The following is a 20286-nucleotide window of genomic DNA, read 5'->3' as shown; positions in this document are numbered from 1 at the left end:
CGTAATGAGGGCCATTGACATTTTCAGGTGATGGTGTTTCTTTCTTCCTTACAGTATTTTCCCTGTCGGTGCCCCTGATTATTATGCATTGTGGATCTTCATATGTATAGTTTGTAATAACACAAGTGTGTAGTAGATCTTGAATTGTTAGCTTTTTATTCCTTGTTTAACATTACTCAAAACTCTGATAATGTAGCATTTATTATTTTACCATCCAAAATTTTTAGATCAAAAATATTGTACGTCTATGGTGCATATTGCAGCCGTTGCCTATGCGTATGTATGATTGTGTTCCTCTATTAACAACAACACTCTAATATAATGTTTTCCAAACAAACAGCCAGGCTTCTAAAGTAGAATTTCTATGCTGGAACACTAAAGGGTTTAATTCCTTTATGCACGAGGTCCAGGCCAAGCGACTGTCAATCTATGACATTTTACTATTTCAAGAAACATGTTTATTGGAGAGCCCTGTGATTGATGGTTGCATTATAAATCATAGACCAGCTGTTAAAGCTGAATGAGGTCACCCACAGGGAGGTTTGCTAACAACGGCAAAGGACACTCAAGGCTGATCCCTGAAGAATTGGCACTGCAGATTTGAAGCCTTAATGGCAATGACTCTGTATGACGATTCGGGTTTGTCCACCTTGTGCATGCAGATAGTGAATATGTACTTTAATTTACTTTGCTCGCCAACTGAAGAATGCTGAACCGACTGGAAAATGTGTTGATAAAATGGAACGATGTGCATCCCCTGACACCGATTCTTTATAGGGGGGATTTTAATTGTGAGTGTACTGTGTTTGAGGGAGAAGGTGGGCTTGGCGAAAATGAGGTCTGCATGTCATACGAACAATCATTCAGTATAGGGTAGAGGGGTCCACAGAGAAGACTATGTTCCCAATTATTTTCTAGATGGGGCTTTGCCCAATCAAATTTACTTTTTGGGAAGACATGGGCAACCACGTCCACCTGGCAGAATTTGTGAGCGGAATCCATAATTGACTACCTGTTCTTGAGAAATGTTGAACAGAGCAGCATATGCTCCTTCAAGGTACTGAAGACATCCTTGAGCAACTATTCGATGATTCGCTTAACTATAAATGTGGGGCCCCCCAGGGCCATGGTTGCACGCAGACCGATCAATTTGGTTATTACCGGAAAAACAACAGAATACGGAATAGTGGGAAGGTTGCCAAAGCTAATCTCAACCCGAACCACTGGTGGGCGTCAATCGTTGAGGATTTTAAGAATGAAATTATGCACCCAAAAGGTTTTGTTTATATAATAGCCAAACTGCAACCCACAGGAACTGAGCAACATGTGTTCCATCTAGTCCCTTTTATACTGAGACACAAGACTGATTTTGATCAACTGATCAACAACAAAAAAGAAAGAGCTAAGGCATGCTATGAAGTCACTCAAGATGACTGCACAAAAAATTGTGGACTTTGTGCAGGTGAGAAAGGGAATTCAACAATTGGCTAAAACTGCATATATTCCAGTCATACACTGCGAAGAACCAATCCTTATTTAGGAAACTGGTTGACAAAGACATAAGGTCCATTTGGTGGACTCTAAATGACACAGATGATCATCAATCATCTCTGTAATCATGCTGTATCTCGGAGGAATAGTGTTGCGAGTATTCCTTTAAGATATGTAACTATGTTAAGGCACACTTCACCTCTTGTTATAATAAGTTGATAGAGCTAGAGTTCTGGACATTTGACTTTGAAGTGACAGACATTGATATAGCAATTAAGGCCCTGAAAAACTCTAGAGCCTTCGGACCCGATGGGGTGTCCAATCAGTTCTACAAAGAGGAGTCAGTCCTATGGGCTGACATTTTATACAGGCTATTCACCCACATTGCTTCTAGCAAGGATTTCCCTTCTTCATGGCAATCAGTGACTATTGCTCCAATCTTCAAAAGCGGTGACAGATCAAATCCGGCCATCCATCGCCCTGTTGCGCTGATAAGTTCTGCAGCAAAAATATTCACCAAATGAGTCTTAAAATACTTAACAATATGGGCTGATGGATTACGAATATTAAGCCCCCTAAAAACTGCTTAGGCACGGACTTGGGACCTTGTTGAGTGCTCTGGCACTATCCTTTTGCACTTCTGACATAGGTGGTAACTTTGGCAAAACTCTATATGTGGCAGTACTGGACCTGAGTGCAGCATTTGATAACATCGATATCCCAACCCTATGGGAGAAACTAAGGCAATGTGGCATAAGTGAGGGCCTGTTGACAATGATCCAGGTCCTCTATTAAAATACTTCTATACCAATTCAACTTAACACAGTTGGGGATCTGTCACACTCCATACGAGTCACAAAAGGGGTAAGGCAGGGTTGTGTACTGGCCCCCACCATATTCAACTTGTACCTGGCCGATCTGTGGAAGGAAAGTCTAGATTCTGCAGGCCTAGCCTCAAAATGGCGTGAACTTTATTGCTTACGCTGATGACCTTTGATTAATTAACTACACTCCGGCAGGTTTACAAAAGCTCTTAGCTGGTGTTCAAGCCTTTTTGGAGAAGAATCAGCTAATGATTAAGCCACACAAATCATAGTCTATGACGTTCTCAACAAAACGTAAAGGGTGCTCGTACACATGGAAATTAAACCATACAGTGATCAATCAAGTAACATCTATTACCTATCTTGGCTTTCCGATATCATCCATAAACCATCACTGCATACAAAAGGAGAAAACTGAATCGCACATCATTCCTTGCATCTCACTGTTGAAAGTATTACAAAACAAGCAGTTTTCACTATTATTTCACTATAAAATGTACATCACTATATATATATATTATATATTTATATTACTTCACTATTATTTCACCATAAAACAATAGCTTTCACTATTGCCCCTAATTGAGCTATAAAAACAAAAAATCACGGCGATGATACTATATGCTTGTGAGCTGATACCTTTCCATAACAGGGTTTCTCGACAGATTGGAAGGAAATATCTGGAAAGCAGATCTGAGTCTACCTAAGTCAACTCCCATCAGTGCAATTAGGCTGGCACTGGGTCTCATCTCGTGGTGGGCCCAATATATAAGAAGATCCCTTTCATTGCTAACTAAAATAAGGAAGGGGGAGGATTTTACGCTGAGCTCCTATTTGCAGGAACATTACTGCATGGTCTGGACTGTAAATCCTTTTTGTGTAAATTCCACCGAAATTGTGAGAATTATCTGAAAACGATCCAAGTGGAAAAGACAGACAGTGCCTTTGTTGTGAAGAACAAGATAACACGCTGGGACAGGAATACTGATTACGAAGACCTGAACAGACTAAAATTGTATAAAATTAACCAACATCTATGCATCCCCTCAGTTAGATTGAGACCCCCAAATACAAACATTTCCATCTAAAAGGTACAGAGATCTACAGCTGAAGGTTTTTCCCTCCCTGGAGGTTCTGGGACCTGAACTCCTATTAGTGAAAGAATTACAAAGCTGTCATGCATGTGGTTCGACCTCGACTGAATCTCTGTTTGATCTTGTATTAGAATGTCCCACCTATACAAAACAAAGAATCTGCCTTTTGGGTGGGTTTATCCACTCAACCTCCCTGGTACTGACATATCATCTTTGGACTAGGTGTATGGCAACCTCTAATGAGGCCTTGCTAATAGCCCTGGTGAAATTGCTTGTGGAGATTGTGTGGGAGCAAGGGGTCATTTAGGCCCCCCCTCACACATTCAGCACAATGTGGACCACTTGCTCGTACAATAGCGGGGGACGCCTCCATTGCCTGTATGCTAACATGAGCGTAAGCGGGGCTGTTGTGCGGTACACTTGGCTTCCATTTTGTGTACCCTCAACTCCATCTTTGGACTAGGCCTCACTGTGATAATACGAAAAGTCTTCTCTCCCCTCTGCAGCGCAGACCACGCTCATGGCCCCCACCTTCTCTCACCCTGTCTCAAAGCTTCACAGCTCCATTTCCCACGGATGCGCCAGGAACAACTGAAACAAATATACTAATGTAACATCTCACTCTTCCTCTGTGATCACTGTCCTGTGTGTGAACCGGCCCGAACCATGACTTGTAGCTCTTCCATCTCCACAAACCCGCCTGTGCCCTCTTACCCCGCTGTTAGAAAATTACTGCCACTATAACCCTGTGCCCCTTAAGGTATTCTCTTGATGTACCAGAAGTGTGGCCCTGCTGTGAAGCCCACCCCATTGTGCCCCCTACTAAAACCAGACCTTTGTCACAGTATATTGTACGCTAGAATTAAAAAATGTCAGCGTGCCCCATAGTTGCTTTGATGCGCACAGGCCCCCCCATGACTGGTGTTATCATACCGACCGGAACCCCTAAGCCTTGTATTCCATATAAGTCCTAATGAATGAGGTTATGATTATATGCATGCAATTTATAGCTTTACTAGGATTTACTTAAGCATATACTAATGATCATTGTTTATTACATGTCTAATGGTAGTTTTTCATGCTAGCTTACTTAGTGTCTGCCCTACCACATCGTGACCTAACCCTCACCCCTCCTGGATGTTGGCAGCCGGACCACGTGACATTCGCACTCCCGCCAACGGAGCAACGAATCCAGATGAAGCAGCACACATGTTCCTATATGTATCCATGTCATTCACCCAATACCAAGCAATTGTAGTCCCATATAGAGTGATGTCATTGATGATGCTTTGTCCCTTGATAATTTCATGTTTTTTAAATATTTGCCAGAGCGCTCGTGAGGCAGCAGAGTTCTCTGGATGCCAATTCTTTATAAAGAAAACTAACTCTTGCAACCTGTTCTCTTAGTCTCATTCCCCATTGGGGTGTCTTGTATTTTTTGGTTATGCACGTGTAAGACGGGGAGTGAGCCTTTACATTTGGTGACCCCCGTGACGTGATTGGGCCAGGTGCGCCAAGGCCCTGTGCTATGCAGTGAGATCCGGGACGCCCCCAGCAAAACCATCACCTTCGCGGTTGACCAGTTTGTGCACAAAACGAAAGGTTCCAAAGGCAAATACCCAACAAACTGCTCACCAAGGTGGGTCACAGCTTGGTTGGGGTGCAGACCCGATTGTGGATAGACCATGAACGGAGGCTCTTGGACCACCCTACTGAACACGTCAGTACCAGTTGCGAGACTCTCAGGGGATAAGGAACAAATTTAGAAAAGGGTGTAATAAAGGGAAATGGTGATACTGGGAAAAATACGAACTGGAAGTTGGGTTTAGGGTCTGGATGAATGCGACTGAGGCTTTTTCTTATCTATCCTTTATATGGCCATAAGGTTGTTGTGGAAAAAAGAGATAAAGAGGAATACGGGATCCTAGCTCCGTAGGGGGGTAGAAGGCAGCGCCGCGTAGCATTGTCTCAACCAGTGCAGGGAACAAGTGGAGATAAAGAGAAAAAAGTAGGAGACTCATATATTTAGTAGGCTCAGAGTAGTAATTTAGAATATTCTTTTTCCGTGTGAGCAGAATTCTTTAAGAGGTAGCCTAAGGTGGCTCAGAGGTGAGTAGTGAATAAGAAGATAAGAATAAGGGGTAAAACAACAGGAACAAACGAAGGGGGTGTTCTAAACCAGAAGGTTTTACATGTTACATGTTAAATGTTGTCGCAGTTTACTGTGTTTATTTTTCAATAAGTACATGTGTGTTGTTGTGCTCTTTTGAGATAAACGTTGATGAAAAGTGTTCGTAGTAATTTGCGATTTTTGCAACAAAGGTGTAAGTTAAAAGGTCATTGGTACTTGTGATGGTGAGAGTGAAATAAGGTTGAGACAAGGGGGTCATTCCGAGTTTGGAGGTAAGTAACGTTCCTTACCGGCATGGCGTAAATAGTGTGTCCGTGCTATCACCAGTCTGCTAATAGAGGACTATTACGTCTTCGCGAGCATAAGCTTTACGCCATGCTGGTAAGGTATTTTGCGCTATGCCGTTAAAGGCACCCAAAATTTCCTTAGCGGCATCAAGCATAGTGCAGACAACACTACCGACATTGTTCAATGCGGCATTAGCGGTCACCGTAAATAGCGGTCACCGCTATTTACGGTGACCTCTAATAAGCGGAACCGGAAGTTATCATCGCACAGGAACGGGAAGGAGCATGGAGACCATCTTTAAAAATACAATCCATTGCCATCCTCACCACACAGGACCCCTGGGACTCTGCTGATTTTTGCAAAACATCCACCTCCAACACCACTATGCCTAAGGCCCTGAAGAAGGGAGCTGCCCGCCTCAGAAAAGAATGGTTCAACGAGGATGAGCTGCAGATGCTGGTGGACACACTGCAGGAGCATGCTGTCATAGTGTTCTCCAGCAACATGAAGAGAGAGGCAGTGCTAAAGAAGAAAGAGACATGGGCACTTGTTGCCCAGAAGGTCAGTGCCCTGGGGAACACCCCACGCATAACAAAAGACTGTCGCAAGCGCTGGGACGACCTGCAACTAAGGGTACGCAACATCCTCTCTGTGAACCGCAGCCAGGCCATGGGAACAGGAGGAGGTCCCAGTTCCCCGATAAAGCTCACCCCATGGGAGGACATCTGTGCCAGCATGATAGGGACGGAAGGCATTGAAGGTGTTGGTGAGATGGAGTGTGGCACCACTACATCGGGCGATGGAGTGCCCAACATTGCTATGCCAATTCTGATGAAAGTCAACCAATATGTCAGTTCAAAGAGTCAAGCCATGGTCGCCCAAACACACACACTCCCACCAAAGTAGGCTGATGCATCACAGACACATGCAGATGCCTGGTGCAAGGCAATAACGTACATGACACATACCACACAAAGTTGGAAATGCCACGAGTCACACAGCGTGCATGGCCAAAATAATATGCATGTCTGATAGCACTGCTCCTGGGCAACATGAGTGACACCGACATATGCCTGCATTAACCACCCATGTATCAAAGAACGTGCTCATCCAAACACAAAAGCCGATTACCCCCAATTGTGCGGATGAGCAATTGTCCTAATGTATGTATGATGACTATCAAAACATCACTCATGCCGTCCCTCTCTTCGACCCCCACAGGCACTGACCATGACAGCAATGGCCAGGACGCAACCCCTGCACATGCCACACACTGGAAGAGGTCGTGGGATGACAGCAACCGCCCTTCAACCTCGAGGAGCCAACCCAGGGGGCGGCGTGTACCAACATGCAAGCCACCCAAGGTACCCATTGCACCGGTGCCACCAAGGCCCGTGGAGGGCGAAGCACCACCTCCACCTCCGTCCATTGCTCAGCCTGATGACACATGCGAGGCACCACATTCGGAGGAGTCGAGTATGGCTGGGGATGTGGCAGCCACGGCACCCCTGACTGTGGAGGACACACAGGAGGACATCTGGGTCCCCATGGAGGACGATCTTTCGGATGTGGTCCATACCCCAACTCCACTGGCATCCCCCCAAGTACCGTCACTCGATACAGAGCAGGCCACCACCCCGGAGCAGTCTGGTCATGACCAGACGGAGGGACACTTCAGTCCAATATTCCGGCCTAGGGAGGCTGAGCAGGCTGGGCAGGACAGTCAGGGGCTGACTACCTCCACAGGTGCACCCGCAGGGCTGCAGCAGGCTGACCTGCTTACCGCCCTTATGCAGGAGTTCGTCCAGGACAACCGACTGGCCAGGGAGGAGTGGCGTCAGGACTTAGCCACACTAGGCAGGTCCATCATGGACAACACTGCCTCCATGATGAAATCATTCACTGAGAACACCAGCCGGTCTCGGCCCTCCGGCAGGTGCTAGGCTGCATAGTGGATGCCATGGAGGCAGGGCAACCCGCTACACAACCACAGCAGGCAGCCACACCATCTTCCTCTAGTTCAACGCAAACAAGCCCGCTCTGCAGTTCGGCCTGTACCCTGCGCCGGCAAGACATGCCACCCCCTGGACCAGGGTGTGCCAATTAATTGTCAGGGCAGCCTCATGTAGGCCCTGGAGACTCTATGGGACTTGTGTGGGGGAGTTATGGGGGAAGTGTGAGGGGGGTGAGGAAGTGTGGGGGAATTGTGGGGGGAGTGAGAGGGGAGTGAGGGTGGTGGAGGGTTTTTTCACTAACGTTTACATTGTTACATTTAATACACCAATTGTGTGAAAAACAAGACCTGAGTGGACATGCATCATTGCGCATGTGTCTTTTATTCAGTTACAGTGCATAGTGTAGATGTACCCCCACACCCAGTGCCCTCTGTCCAACCATCATGTCACCCTCTGCTGCCATGTGTGTCACTAGTATTGTGCAATCACTGACTTGCGCACAGTACGGCCCTCCTGTGCATAGCCACCGTGATGATGTCCAGCCACATCTTCATCTTCCCCTTCATCATCACCAGGTGGTAGCAGTTCAATGTCAGGGGGCAGGGACACGTTCCAGCGGATGCACAAATTGTGCAGCTTGACACATGCCATGATGATCTTGGCCACCTTCTCATGCCTGTAGAGGAGTGCCCCACCCGACCGGCTGAGGCAGCGAAACTGTGCCTTCAACAGGCCAAAGGTCTGCTCGATGTCCACACGGGTACGGGTATGGGAACGATTGTAGTCCTCCTCGTGCCTGTTCTGTGGGTTTTGGACAGGGGCGAGGAGCAACGGCTTCAAGGGATAGCCACTATCACCTGCATGAGAGGCAATTAAAGGTAAATGTCATGCGAACAATGAAGGACAGCTGTACTAGTCACACATGCCGGCAGATTATGGTTGGTCACATGCACATGTCCCTGGTTGTATGCAAGCCATTTTTAGGCCCTCAATGTGTCCTGTGCCATGGAATAATGGTGTGGGTTGCATCTTCAAGATGATACACGGTGTGCTCTTCCGTACTGTAGCTCATGCATTGTGTACGCATAGTGCTGTGTTTGTGTGAATTTAGTGATTTGTTGTGTTGTGTAGGATTTTCTGATGGTGAGCGTTGGCAGTAGGCTCTGCAATTTTGGGCATTCTGCGCTGATTTTTCCCATGGTGACATGCAGCATTCCTGTGGTTGATCTGGGATATTGGGCACAACAATGTGTGAAGATCTTCTTGCGTCACCTTCCATCTGCACCTGTTTGTAGTGGTTTAGTTTGTGATTGCGATAAACAACTTCCATGGCATGGAGGCCACCTTTTGTTTCTAGTATCTCCTGGGGAGTCTGTGGTAGAGATATGTATTCCATCGTGTGCTTGAGGTGGGCATCCGCCACTTGCTTCAGGATGCAAGTGAATGAGGGTGGGGATATGCCATGCATGTGCCACACTGTGTGCTGGTAGGTGGGAGGGAGGTGGAGCACCGACAATACCTTCAGTAGAGGGGGGATGGCGGTGCATATTTCAATGAGGCTGACAGTCATGTATCATGTCCACAATGGTGTTGATGGTGTCCTGGTCCAGACGGTAGAGGTTGTGGTTGTGCTGCAGGGTTGGGTTGGAGGGATTGGCTCTGATGTTTGGGATTGGGGGCTGCATGCGTGGTTAGGCTGGCTGCACTGGTGGGGCATGCAGGGCCTGTCTCACCCTCCTTCTCCTGCTGCGTCTCCCCTGTGGTGCCTGCTGTTGTTGTTGCCGGTGTTGCAATGCATGCATGTCCTCCAGTTGAAGTGTTGATGCTGCTGTTGGATTGATCTTGGTGTGGTAAGTGGGTGTGCTCCTTTTGTAGTGGGCCAGACTCCATTGCCTCCACCTGTGCTGATTGTGTGCAACTTTTGGCAGTTTGGATCACTGCACATCACATTTTCCGGTAGGTCTTCGATGCCGGTATTTACGGCATGCCGGTAACCACTTTTAATGCCTTCATGAAGCTGTTATTTGCATGTGTGCTTACCTTGTGACCTCCTCCAGTTTACAGCATGCCGCTATTAACGGCACCGTACTTTACGATGCCGCTAACAGCGGTCGGCCTGGTCAGAATAGCCGTAGCAGTAATCGATGCCGGTATTCCTTTACGGGCATCGTTGTTCCCTTAGCACCAACCTCGGAATGACCCCCAAGGTCTCAGAGAAAGTGTCTATTTGGCAAATTGCATTGTGTAACTATACTGAGAAAAATAGAGTGATCATCTATAAGCATACAAAATAAGGTGCCATGGGGGGAACCCACCAATAGCGCATATTTGCCAGCATCTTCCTTTGTATAGTGAAAAAATACAGAAATATTATGAACAATGGCTAAAAGAAATAAAAAGAGATAGTGTGTTCCCAATATGGCCGGAGGGAGGTCCTTTGAGAAAAGAGTCAACCCATTTGTTAGCCAAATACAGGGGGAAGCAATTACAAAATAGGAGGGAAGTGTTAGACCGATGGAGGATGTTCGAAGAGACAACCCCTAGTGGGAAGGTCAGTAAAGAAACATCAATAGAGAAAGAAATGGCTCTGAGGGGGGAGAGGGTGCTACAGGAGAGGAGCAGTCAATAACAACAGGAGAGAATGACCTTACTAGAATTGACCCTTTACTGACAAGGCCTGCAGTGGGATATAGTGAGCCCATGTATGTGCCAGCACCCACCGCACCAAGCATCCCGGCAGCAGCAGTTGCACAGCCCTGCCACCGTATGAAACAGGAGGATTATACAGACCAACTAGTGCCCCTCCGGTGAATTTAGCACAGCTAACTGGAAATTTAGACAGGCAGCTTGCACATGCCCAAATGGAAATAACACGATTAAGAGCCTGGTGTGATAAGGGCCAGATGTTGCCTGGGGGAGGGGATGTACCACCATTAGCAGCAGTCGATCTCACACCTCCACCAAGTGTAGCACCATCCCTGCCGCCACCAGCACCAATACCAAAAGGGCAGGAGCAGGAGTGGCAATCAGGAGAGTTCCTTTTCCATTTAAATGGTAAACCTGTAAGAATAATACGACCCAGAAGCCCAGACAGCCAAAGGGGGGAAGGACAGAGAGGAAGAGAGTCAGAAGAAGAGATAGATGAAGTATGGAGTGATCTAGATGAATACAAAGATGGGTCAGCAGCAGCGGGGTCTCCTCTGCCATTTCCATTCCACAAAGAGGATGAGAGGGCTGCTCGAGGATGGCAAGGAAGGTTGAGGCAAAGAGTACGAAACATGTTGGTAAGTAAAACAAAGAAGGGAACTGCACGTAAAAAAGCTGATAAGGCAAAACTACAGATGCCCCTGATACATAAGGGGGCAGGGAGACCACACTACATATCATGGGCACAGATGGAAAAAAATAACTTGTTGAAACTACTCCCTCCACTTTCGGGTGGGACGGGGAAGTGGATATATGCATTTGAAAAAACACAGCAGGGGTACCATTAGCCATAGGGGATGTAACAAGTTTATAAGTGTCCACCGTTGGTGACCAAGCAGATGCAGTGTATAGCCATAGGGGATGTAACAAGTTTATTAGTTAACAACGTAAGGGCACAAGTATGGGATGCAATGCGGAGAACTTTTCCAGACACTCCAGATTTACATTTAGTGATGCAATGCACTATGGGAGAGGAGGAAGAGCCTACGCAATTTATCCTTCAGGTCCAGGACCTGTGGAGATCTGAAACGGGCACGGGGTGGGACCAATCCACCGCCCTGTTCTACTTTATAATCAAAAAGGGGCTCCCGAAGGAGGTACAGAAGGCCTTGGATAAAATAGCTGGGATAGAAGCCAAAGGCTGGCCAGAGATTCAAAGTATAATTGTACACCATTGTGGAAAAATCAAAGAGTGAGAAAAAGGGATAGCACAGAGAAGGTTGGCAGACGAAGCAAAGTTAGTACAGAATAAATTAGTGAAGGTTGCAGCAAAGAATTCAGCAACATCCACTGACAGGCAAGGGGAAGGAGAGGAGGTGTTAGGAAACAGACCAGCAAGGATGGCAACAATGTGGTCTGCGAATGGACAAGAGCAATGGAATGGAGAGGAGCAGTACGCAGGCCCCCAATGGCAGGGCAGGCCCATAAGAGGACGAGGTGGGTACCAAGGACAATGAGGGGGATTTGGAGGAATGGGAAATAGAGGATTTGGAGGGCAAGGAACGAGAGGAGGACCGCAAGGGTCATGGAATTGCGGGAGGTGGGGACATTTTTCGTGAGAGTGTAGAATGCGACCAATGGGGTATTACCAAGGGCAACATCTTATGGGAAACAAACAGCAATATGGCCACTCCCACCCAGGCAGTCCCTATGGGTTACCAATGGGTGGGAGTGGGCAGAATGAGCAGTGTTATAATGAGCGGCAACAGAGAGAACCACAAATGCAACAGAGACAGCACCCACAGCATAGAGGTATGCAGCAATAAATGGCAAGGCAGAACACTATGGGAAATGCAAAAACTAATATTTTTGCAACATCTGCAAATGGTGCGCCGGCACCTTTTCGCGGCACATCCGTAGTAGGGGACAATATATTCTCTGTTCCAAGAACAGAGACATATGCAGATTAGGACAGCCCACAGAAAGCACTTGCGTGTCCAGTCCTATCAACTACCCTAAGTGGTGAAGAGGAACCACTAGTGGGGGCGGAGATAGACAACAAACAGTTCATCTTTATGATGGACTCGGGAGCTGAAAAATCGTGCCTTATGGAAGGACGGTTCCCGGTCTCGGGAAAAAATGTGGAAACGCAAGGGTTCTCTGGGGCTATTTTAAAAGTTCCTTATACAGAAGATCTTGACATAACTGTGGTGGGAAAGACAGTGTGAGCACCTCTACTATATCATGAAGACTTGCCGATAAATTTGTAGGAAGGGACCTCATGAGTAAGTTGAATATCACCATCTCATTCACTGAACGGAGGATAGTGTGCTCCACTTCAGGGGTGTGCCCAGTAAGAGCGATGTTGATGATAAGCACTATGACAAATTAAATTGCAGTAAGGGGGGTGTCCATAGACCTGGACATGTTCATATATGGGATAAGGGTGCTTGTCAGGGTGGTACCAGAAATAACACGGAAAGAATGGAAAATGCCTTCTGATTTTGTCTTCCGCCCAATTGTAAATACAGAGGTTGTACCCGCCACGATTTTGTCCATTGATCTGGAAGGTGTGCAAGTATCAAGCAAACGTATTGCAGTAATAGGACTGGACACACATGGGTGCGATTGGAGAACAGTGCTCTGCATAGACCCAAACATAACTTTACGAGATTTAACTGATGAGGAACTGTTCACCGACTATGACAATGATGGCAATGATGGGGAAATTATAATGGAAATAAGTGTACCTTGTGACATCATGATCCAACACTGAGAAATACACAACCCTCTCATGGCTAGTGTTAATGTTCCACCCAAGATATGGAAAAGATACTGCCAGAATTATGGACAACAGGTCCTCATGACGTAGGGCTATTACAAGAGGCCACGGCCATAAAAATAAAATTGAAAGCAGGTGCAATTCCACATAGAGTAAAACATTACCCATTGTCAAGAGAAGCAGAGGAAGGGATACGAGAAACAATAAATGTGTTATTACAAAGGATCATAGTACCGTCAAATTCACCATGTAACACTGCAATTTTTCCAATCAAAAAAGCAAGGGGCGGGGCTTGGAGGATGATCCAGGACCTACGCCCACTTAAGGACATCATACAGAAAGAATTTCCACTAGTGCCTAACCCTGCATCAATTGTATGTAGCATACCTAAAGTAGTAGACTTGAAGAATGCCTTCTTCTCAGTACCACTTGACTCGAGTTGTCAGTATCTCACAGCATTCACATTGGGGGCAACAGATATGAGCATTGTAGATTACAGCAAGGGTACTGTGAGAGCCCCAGTATCTTTAATAGAATATTGCATGAAGATCTTGGTAACGTGAATGTAGAGAGCACAACAATTCAGTACGTGGATGACTTGCTCATCTGCAGCAAAAGTGAATAACAGTGTAGGGCTGATTCGATATCATTGCTAAATTTATTAGCCACAAAAGGATACAAGGTGGACAAAGGTAAGCTGCAATATTGCCTAGCAGAGGTACTCTACTTAGGACAACTGATTTCAAAAGATGGCAAAAGAATAATACCAAACAGAGCAGCAGCAATACGCCACCTGATCATACCAAAGACAGTTAAAGACATGCAAAGATTTCTCGGCATCGTACTGCTGCACATGGATACTTGACTATGCAGCATGCACACACCCACTATTACAGGCTTTAAAAGAAGCACAAAAAGACAATGTTACATTAAAATGGACACAAGAAATGATGACCCAGTATTTCAAGTTAAAGGATCTCATTGCGCATGGACCAGTTTTAGTGAACTCTGATTATGATCGGGAGTTCTACCAGTTCTCACACTGCAACAGCATTTTGATGACCGCAGTGCTAACACAAAAGACATAATTAGGCAACAAGCCATTGGCCTACTACAGCAGCACCCTAGACTCAGTAATGCAGGGCCACTTTGTGTGCGAACAAGCTCTTGCGGCAGCGGCCTTCGCCATAGAAAAAAGCACCATCATCATGATGGGTTATTCAGTGACGCTATACGCAGAACACTCACTGTTTGCCATTTTAGAAAGGTCCAAAATCACTCTCACCACACAAAGGACAACAGCATATGAAATAATAATTTTGAGTCCAAATGTTCACGTAGTAAGGTGCAAGACAGTGAACCCAGCCATATTAATTACTGAACCATGCACGGTAGAAGACATACAGGAACACGATTGTGCCACATATGAAGGAGAAGATGACATCTCAAAAGCAAGTAAAAATGCACTCAAAGAAGGTGAAATATACTTTGTAGATGGGTCAGCATCAATAGATGGTGAAACCGGTGAAAAACATGTAGGGGTGGCAGTGGTAAGAATGGAAGAAGAGTATGAAGTTATTGTACAGAATAGCCTCCCCTCACATTATTCAGAGCGGGCAGCAGAATTGATAGCGCTAATTGAAGTGCTACATACAGCCAAAGGATGTGCTGTGACAATATACTCACACTCAGCATATGCAACAACAGTGCATTCAGGATTGTCACGTTCGCGACAAAGAGGGTTTAGAAAGGCAGATGTTCACCAGTACAACATGTAGCACTATTGAATGATCTAATAGAAGCACTAGCAGAACCGTCAGTGGTAGCATTGGTAAAGTGCCAGGCACATACAAATAACACGTATGCAATCTCAATGGGGAACGTGGAAGCGGATGCCGCCGCAAAAGAAGCAGCATACTTTAATGTCCCAGAACTGCTAGAATGTATTGTAAAAACAACCAATTCAGACACACAAGAAGAGTTGCAGAAAAGGGCGCCAATAGAGGAACAAGAGTTATGGGGAAAAAGAGGATGCAAACAATCACCCACAGATTTAATATGGCGACAAGAACTGACAGGGAAGGTAGTGATGCCAGTAGACTTCTTGGATGTAGCATTCCAGCAATTACACTTCCCAACACATGTGACCAAACAACACATTGCACCAGAGATACAGGAAGCATTATTTGTTCCAAATTTGCAGGAGCATTTGTCAAAATTCATAGTAGAGTGCACTACATGCCAGACATACAGTTCAGGGATGACCCTTAGAACACTACGAGGTACAATACGGCATCCTGTAGGCCCCATTGACTAAGCGGATATGGGAGAGAGGTGTAATGGAGCAAGGTAACTCATTGTAATAGTTTGTACATTCTTCAGGTGGGTGGAAGCTGGGCCATGTCCCCACCCAGACGCAAAGTGCCCTGCAACATTTTTAGTGAGAGAAGTGTTCTCCAGGTGGGGCATCTACGATGTAATAAGGTCGGACAACGGGACCCATTTTGTAAATGATCTTTTCAAGGAGGTGACTACATTGTTGGGTTTAAAACACAAATTATGTTCGATTTATCAACTGCAGGCGAACGGGCTGGTAGAAAAAATCAACAACCTGCTCAAAAGCAAACTGTCAAAGTTGTGTAACACCCTCAAGAAAAACTGGGTGTATTGCTTGCCCCTAGCACTGATCCAACTCAGAACACAGCCAAGTAAGGACCATCATTTGAGCCCGCATGAAATAGGGATGGACGGCGCATTCATACACCACTCTCACCAGTAAGAATAGCATCAGATGCTCATAGAGCTGCCACAGTGCTGAGGGATGAATTTAAAGAATACATTACCCAACTGACACGCGCAGTGCATAGCATAGCAAGACAGATTGCACCACCATTCACGCAAAACAGTGAGACAGATACTGCAACGCCAGCACAAGACAGCCCAACAGGACAATTAATGCCCGGTGAAATGTTTACGTGCAGAGTTTTGTGTGAAGATGGAACTCCCCACGGTTTCATGGTCCATTTGAGGTCATATATTGCACACCAACTGCAGTTAAGGTAAAGGGATTGACATATTGGGTGCATCTATCAGATGTGAGATGAGCACACAATAGTACAACCCCTCAGAGTGAGCAACAACTGAGCCAAGATGTGGCAAGTGGTTAAAATAAGGATGTGTAACGTACAGCAAAAAGGTCAAGATATATAAGAGAATGGAATGAAAACGTTACAGTGTCTATCTCTTTCACATGCTATATATATATTTTTCCATTTACCTACCTCTCAAGTGCTCTGTACTTTCCTATCATCATGTATTGTTTAAAAATTGCATATTGAGTTCAGCTACTCAAAAAGAACATTTATGAAATAAAATAGAGGTAAAGGAAGTAGAATTAGAAAAAAGTGAATAGCTAGAAAATAAAAAAATAATGCAGTAATGATTTTAAAGAATATACGTCAATATAAAAAAGTATTTTGCAATGTACTTAACAATTTTATACTGCCCCTTCAGGTGGAAGTATGACGGAAAGGAGGGCCCTCACTAACAACGATTCAAATGTAGAGAGTGATAGAGTAGGTGATTGGATGAATAAGTTCTATAATTATGAATGCGTGCTAGCATTCTCAGTAATAGTATTTTCTGTGATGTTATTTTTCGCTGCGTTGTACTGGATGTTCTCTTTCATAGTTGGGAATATGAAAGAGGGAGGGAGTGGGGTAAACCTGATACGTGAAGGCTCAACCCTCATGTGGACTGCAGTCACAACAATGTGGAAACATAATGGCTCTGTAAACGATAATCTCACTATGTTGCATAAAAACCGAACTGTCAAAACCCCTGTTTTTACACTTGCTGCTAAGGGTTTAGGCATTGATAATGACACTAACAACTATGATGGTGATTATTCCTGGTTTGGTGAGCCTGATCTGACACATGCTGATGCACATACAACTATAGACCATACCTCACAAAGCACTGCAATGCAACTTAACCTCGATACCCCAATTACCCCAGACCTTCCAGTACCACAGTCGTGGCAAGTTGCAAGTGAATTAAGTGATGTAAAATGGGCAGATATCTTTCCCATAAATTACCAGAGAGTGAAAATGATAAATAACGGGGAACGGGGGAGGAGACGATGAAAAAGGGGGCGGGAGGGAAAAGATATGGTGTATACCATGGCCTGGGATTAGATGAAATTGAAGAACCCCACCACCCAGATCAATCAAACAAGTGGTGCTCAGACATGAGTGCAACAGCAAAGCAAGCCACGAATTAGAGCTGCTTTGTCTGCTCTCTGATACCACACGCCTCAGGTACACCTAAAATACTTGTACGTCAAGAAGTGCGATGTTGGATGCCCAATGTTTAGTTCAACTTGTATTGTGTAGGATTCATGGCACCTTCCAGTCACACACCGTTACAATAGAAATGTTGCAGAACGAAAAAACCTGCACGAACAAGCCGCAAGTGGTGATTTGCATCAAAGAACCATTTTTTGTTATGAGAGGGACACGATTCACAGAAAACAAATGGCATGATTAGACAATCACATGCAAGGCAGAAGCGTTGTGAGGCTTAACTGAAGAGAACTTTCATTGGGTCAAAGAAACATGTACTCCCATCTGGTCCCAGCACATTGCAAAGCTCACGTGGGTTACTGCACTTTAGAAACCCATCAAAACACAGAAGGAAATTCCACACAAACCTTGTTTCCATGGTGAATGGAAGGTACAAATGGGCTCTAATAGGCAATGCAACAAAACAATCATCATTCCAGATATGAAAAAGGGTACAGCAGCGCTCACGGACATGTATTGGGTATGTGGCAAGCAAGCATACTTGCATCTTCCGCCATCGTGAGGAGGCACATGTGCCCTGGCCACCCTGCACTCAGCACTGATGGTAATCCCATAAAGCCATATCCAAGGAGGGAGAGATTCGGCTGATGTATCGGCAGCAGGAGATTTGACTGCCAGATCGGCAGCACCCAAACCAGCAACCACAAAGCCTTCCACATACGACATTCTGTCTGAAAACAAACTACAAGACAGAATGCCCCGCAAAAGAAGGTCATCCAGCTATATCTCCGGCAAATCATCCAACCTCCTCGCTGAAATTCCTGATAAATATAAGTTGTTCAATTAGGCTGATATGTTTTTTGCCTCCCTCCTGGCGCCAGGACTTCAGGCACGGACAAACTCCAAATGGCTGCAGATCGTCCGCTGGGAACTGATCGAACTAACCAATGACACTGAAGAAGGATTCAATGTGATCAAGATGGAACTCCGTGCCTTGCATCTAATGACAATGCAAAACCGGTATGTCCTGGACCTTCTCACAGCAATGGATGGCGGTGTTTGCCGAAAAATAGGGAGCGCATGCTGTACATTCGTACCGTCTGAAGATGTAGATAATGGGACCCTAATCCACGTCATCTCTGCAATACACAGCCTAGGGGAAAGAATGCAGAAGGAAGGGGGAATAAATCCAAGCAACTGGTTCGAAAGCATGTTCAACTGGATACCGTCCTGGTTCAGCATCCTGATGAAAACTTTTGTTCCAGTCATCGACTTTCTTTTGCTATTTTTCTGTGTGTGCCAGTTGGGCATACAATGTTGTGGAAAGTCTATGCCTAGTTCCACAATGATGATGGTAATAATGGGCAAATAGACAACGGTAGCAACCATGATAGATGCTCAAATACAAGCTGGGGAGTCGAATCCACCAAAGTATCGCCTACCAGCTGTTTATCACCAGCATGGGAATAGGGTAGACAACCTATACCACACCACAGTTAAAGAGCCAAGGGAGTTGCAATGGTACAGGGAGGTGTGGGTGGATCTAGATGGAGATGGGGGTATATATATAACATGCACACCTGATGAATACGCCAGAAGAGATCAGAGCCTAAGGGGTGTTTGAAGGGCTTGGATGCCAATAAAAGGTACACCAGCATGGGATGAGGCAGTCCAGGAAGCATAGTATTATCGGAGTGAAAATAATAAGAAAGATTAGTTTGTTACTTTAGATGTAACGAAAGGGGGGAATGTGTGGGAGCATTAGCGTAAGCGAGGCTGTTGTGAGGGATACTTGGCTTCCATTTTGTGTACTCTCAACTCCATCTTTGGACAAGGCCTGACTGCGATAATATGAAAAGGCTTCTCTCCCCTCTGCAGCGCCGCGCACACCGTGCTCATGGCCCCCACCTTTTCTCACTCTGTCTGAAAGCTTCACAGCTCCATTTCTCATGGATGTGCCGGGGACAACTGAAACAAATATACTAATGTAACATCTCACTCTTCCTCTGAGATCACTGTTCTGTGTGTGAACCAGCCCGAACCATGACTTGTAGCTCATCCATCTCCACAAACCGGCCTGTGCCCTCTTACCCCACTGTTGGAAAAGGACTGCCACTATAACCCTGTGCCCCTTAAGGTATTCTCTTGATGTACCAGAAGTGTGGCCCTGCTGTGAAGCCCACCCCAGGGTGCCCCCTACTAAAACCAGACCTCTGTCACAGTATATTGCATCGTAGAACTAACAAATGTCAGCGTGCCCCATAGTTGCTTTTATGCGCACAGGCCCACCCCATGACTGATGTTATCACTCCGACCGAGACCCCTAAGCCTGGTACTCCATATAAGTCCTAATGAATGAGGTTATAATTATATGCATGCAATTTATAGGTTTACTAGGATTTACTTAAGCGTATACTAATGATCATTGTTCATTACATATCTAATGGTAGTTTTTCATGCTTGCTTAGTTAGTGTCTGCCCTACCTCATCGTGACCTAACCCTCACCACTCCTTGAAGTTGGCAACTGGACCATGTGACGTTCGTCCTCCCACCAACGGAGCAACTAATCCGGATCAAGCAGCACACACGTTGATATATGTATCCATGTCATTCACCCAATCCCAAGCAATTGTAGTCCCATATAGAGTGATACTTTGTCTCTTGATAAGTTCATGTTTTTGTAATGTTTTCCAGAGCACTCTCGAGGCAGCAGAGTTCTCTGGATGCCAATTCTTTATAAAGAAAACTAACTCTTGCAACCTGTTCTCTT

The sequence above is a fragment of the Ambystoma mexicanum genome, chromosome 4q, assembly GCF_040938575.1.
Source record: "Ambystoma mexicanum isolate Mex_15411 chromosome 4q, UKY_AmexF1_1, whole genome shotgun sequence".
Lineage (NCBI taxonomy): Eukaryota > Metazoa > Chordata > Amphibia > Caudata > Ambystomatidae > Ambystoma > Ambystoma mexicanum.
The sequence above is the reverse complement of the archived record's forward strand: the minus strand, read 5'-3'. Positions refer to the sequence as shown.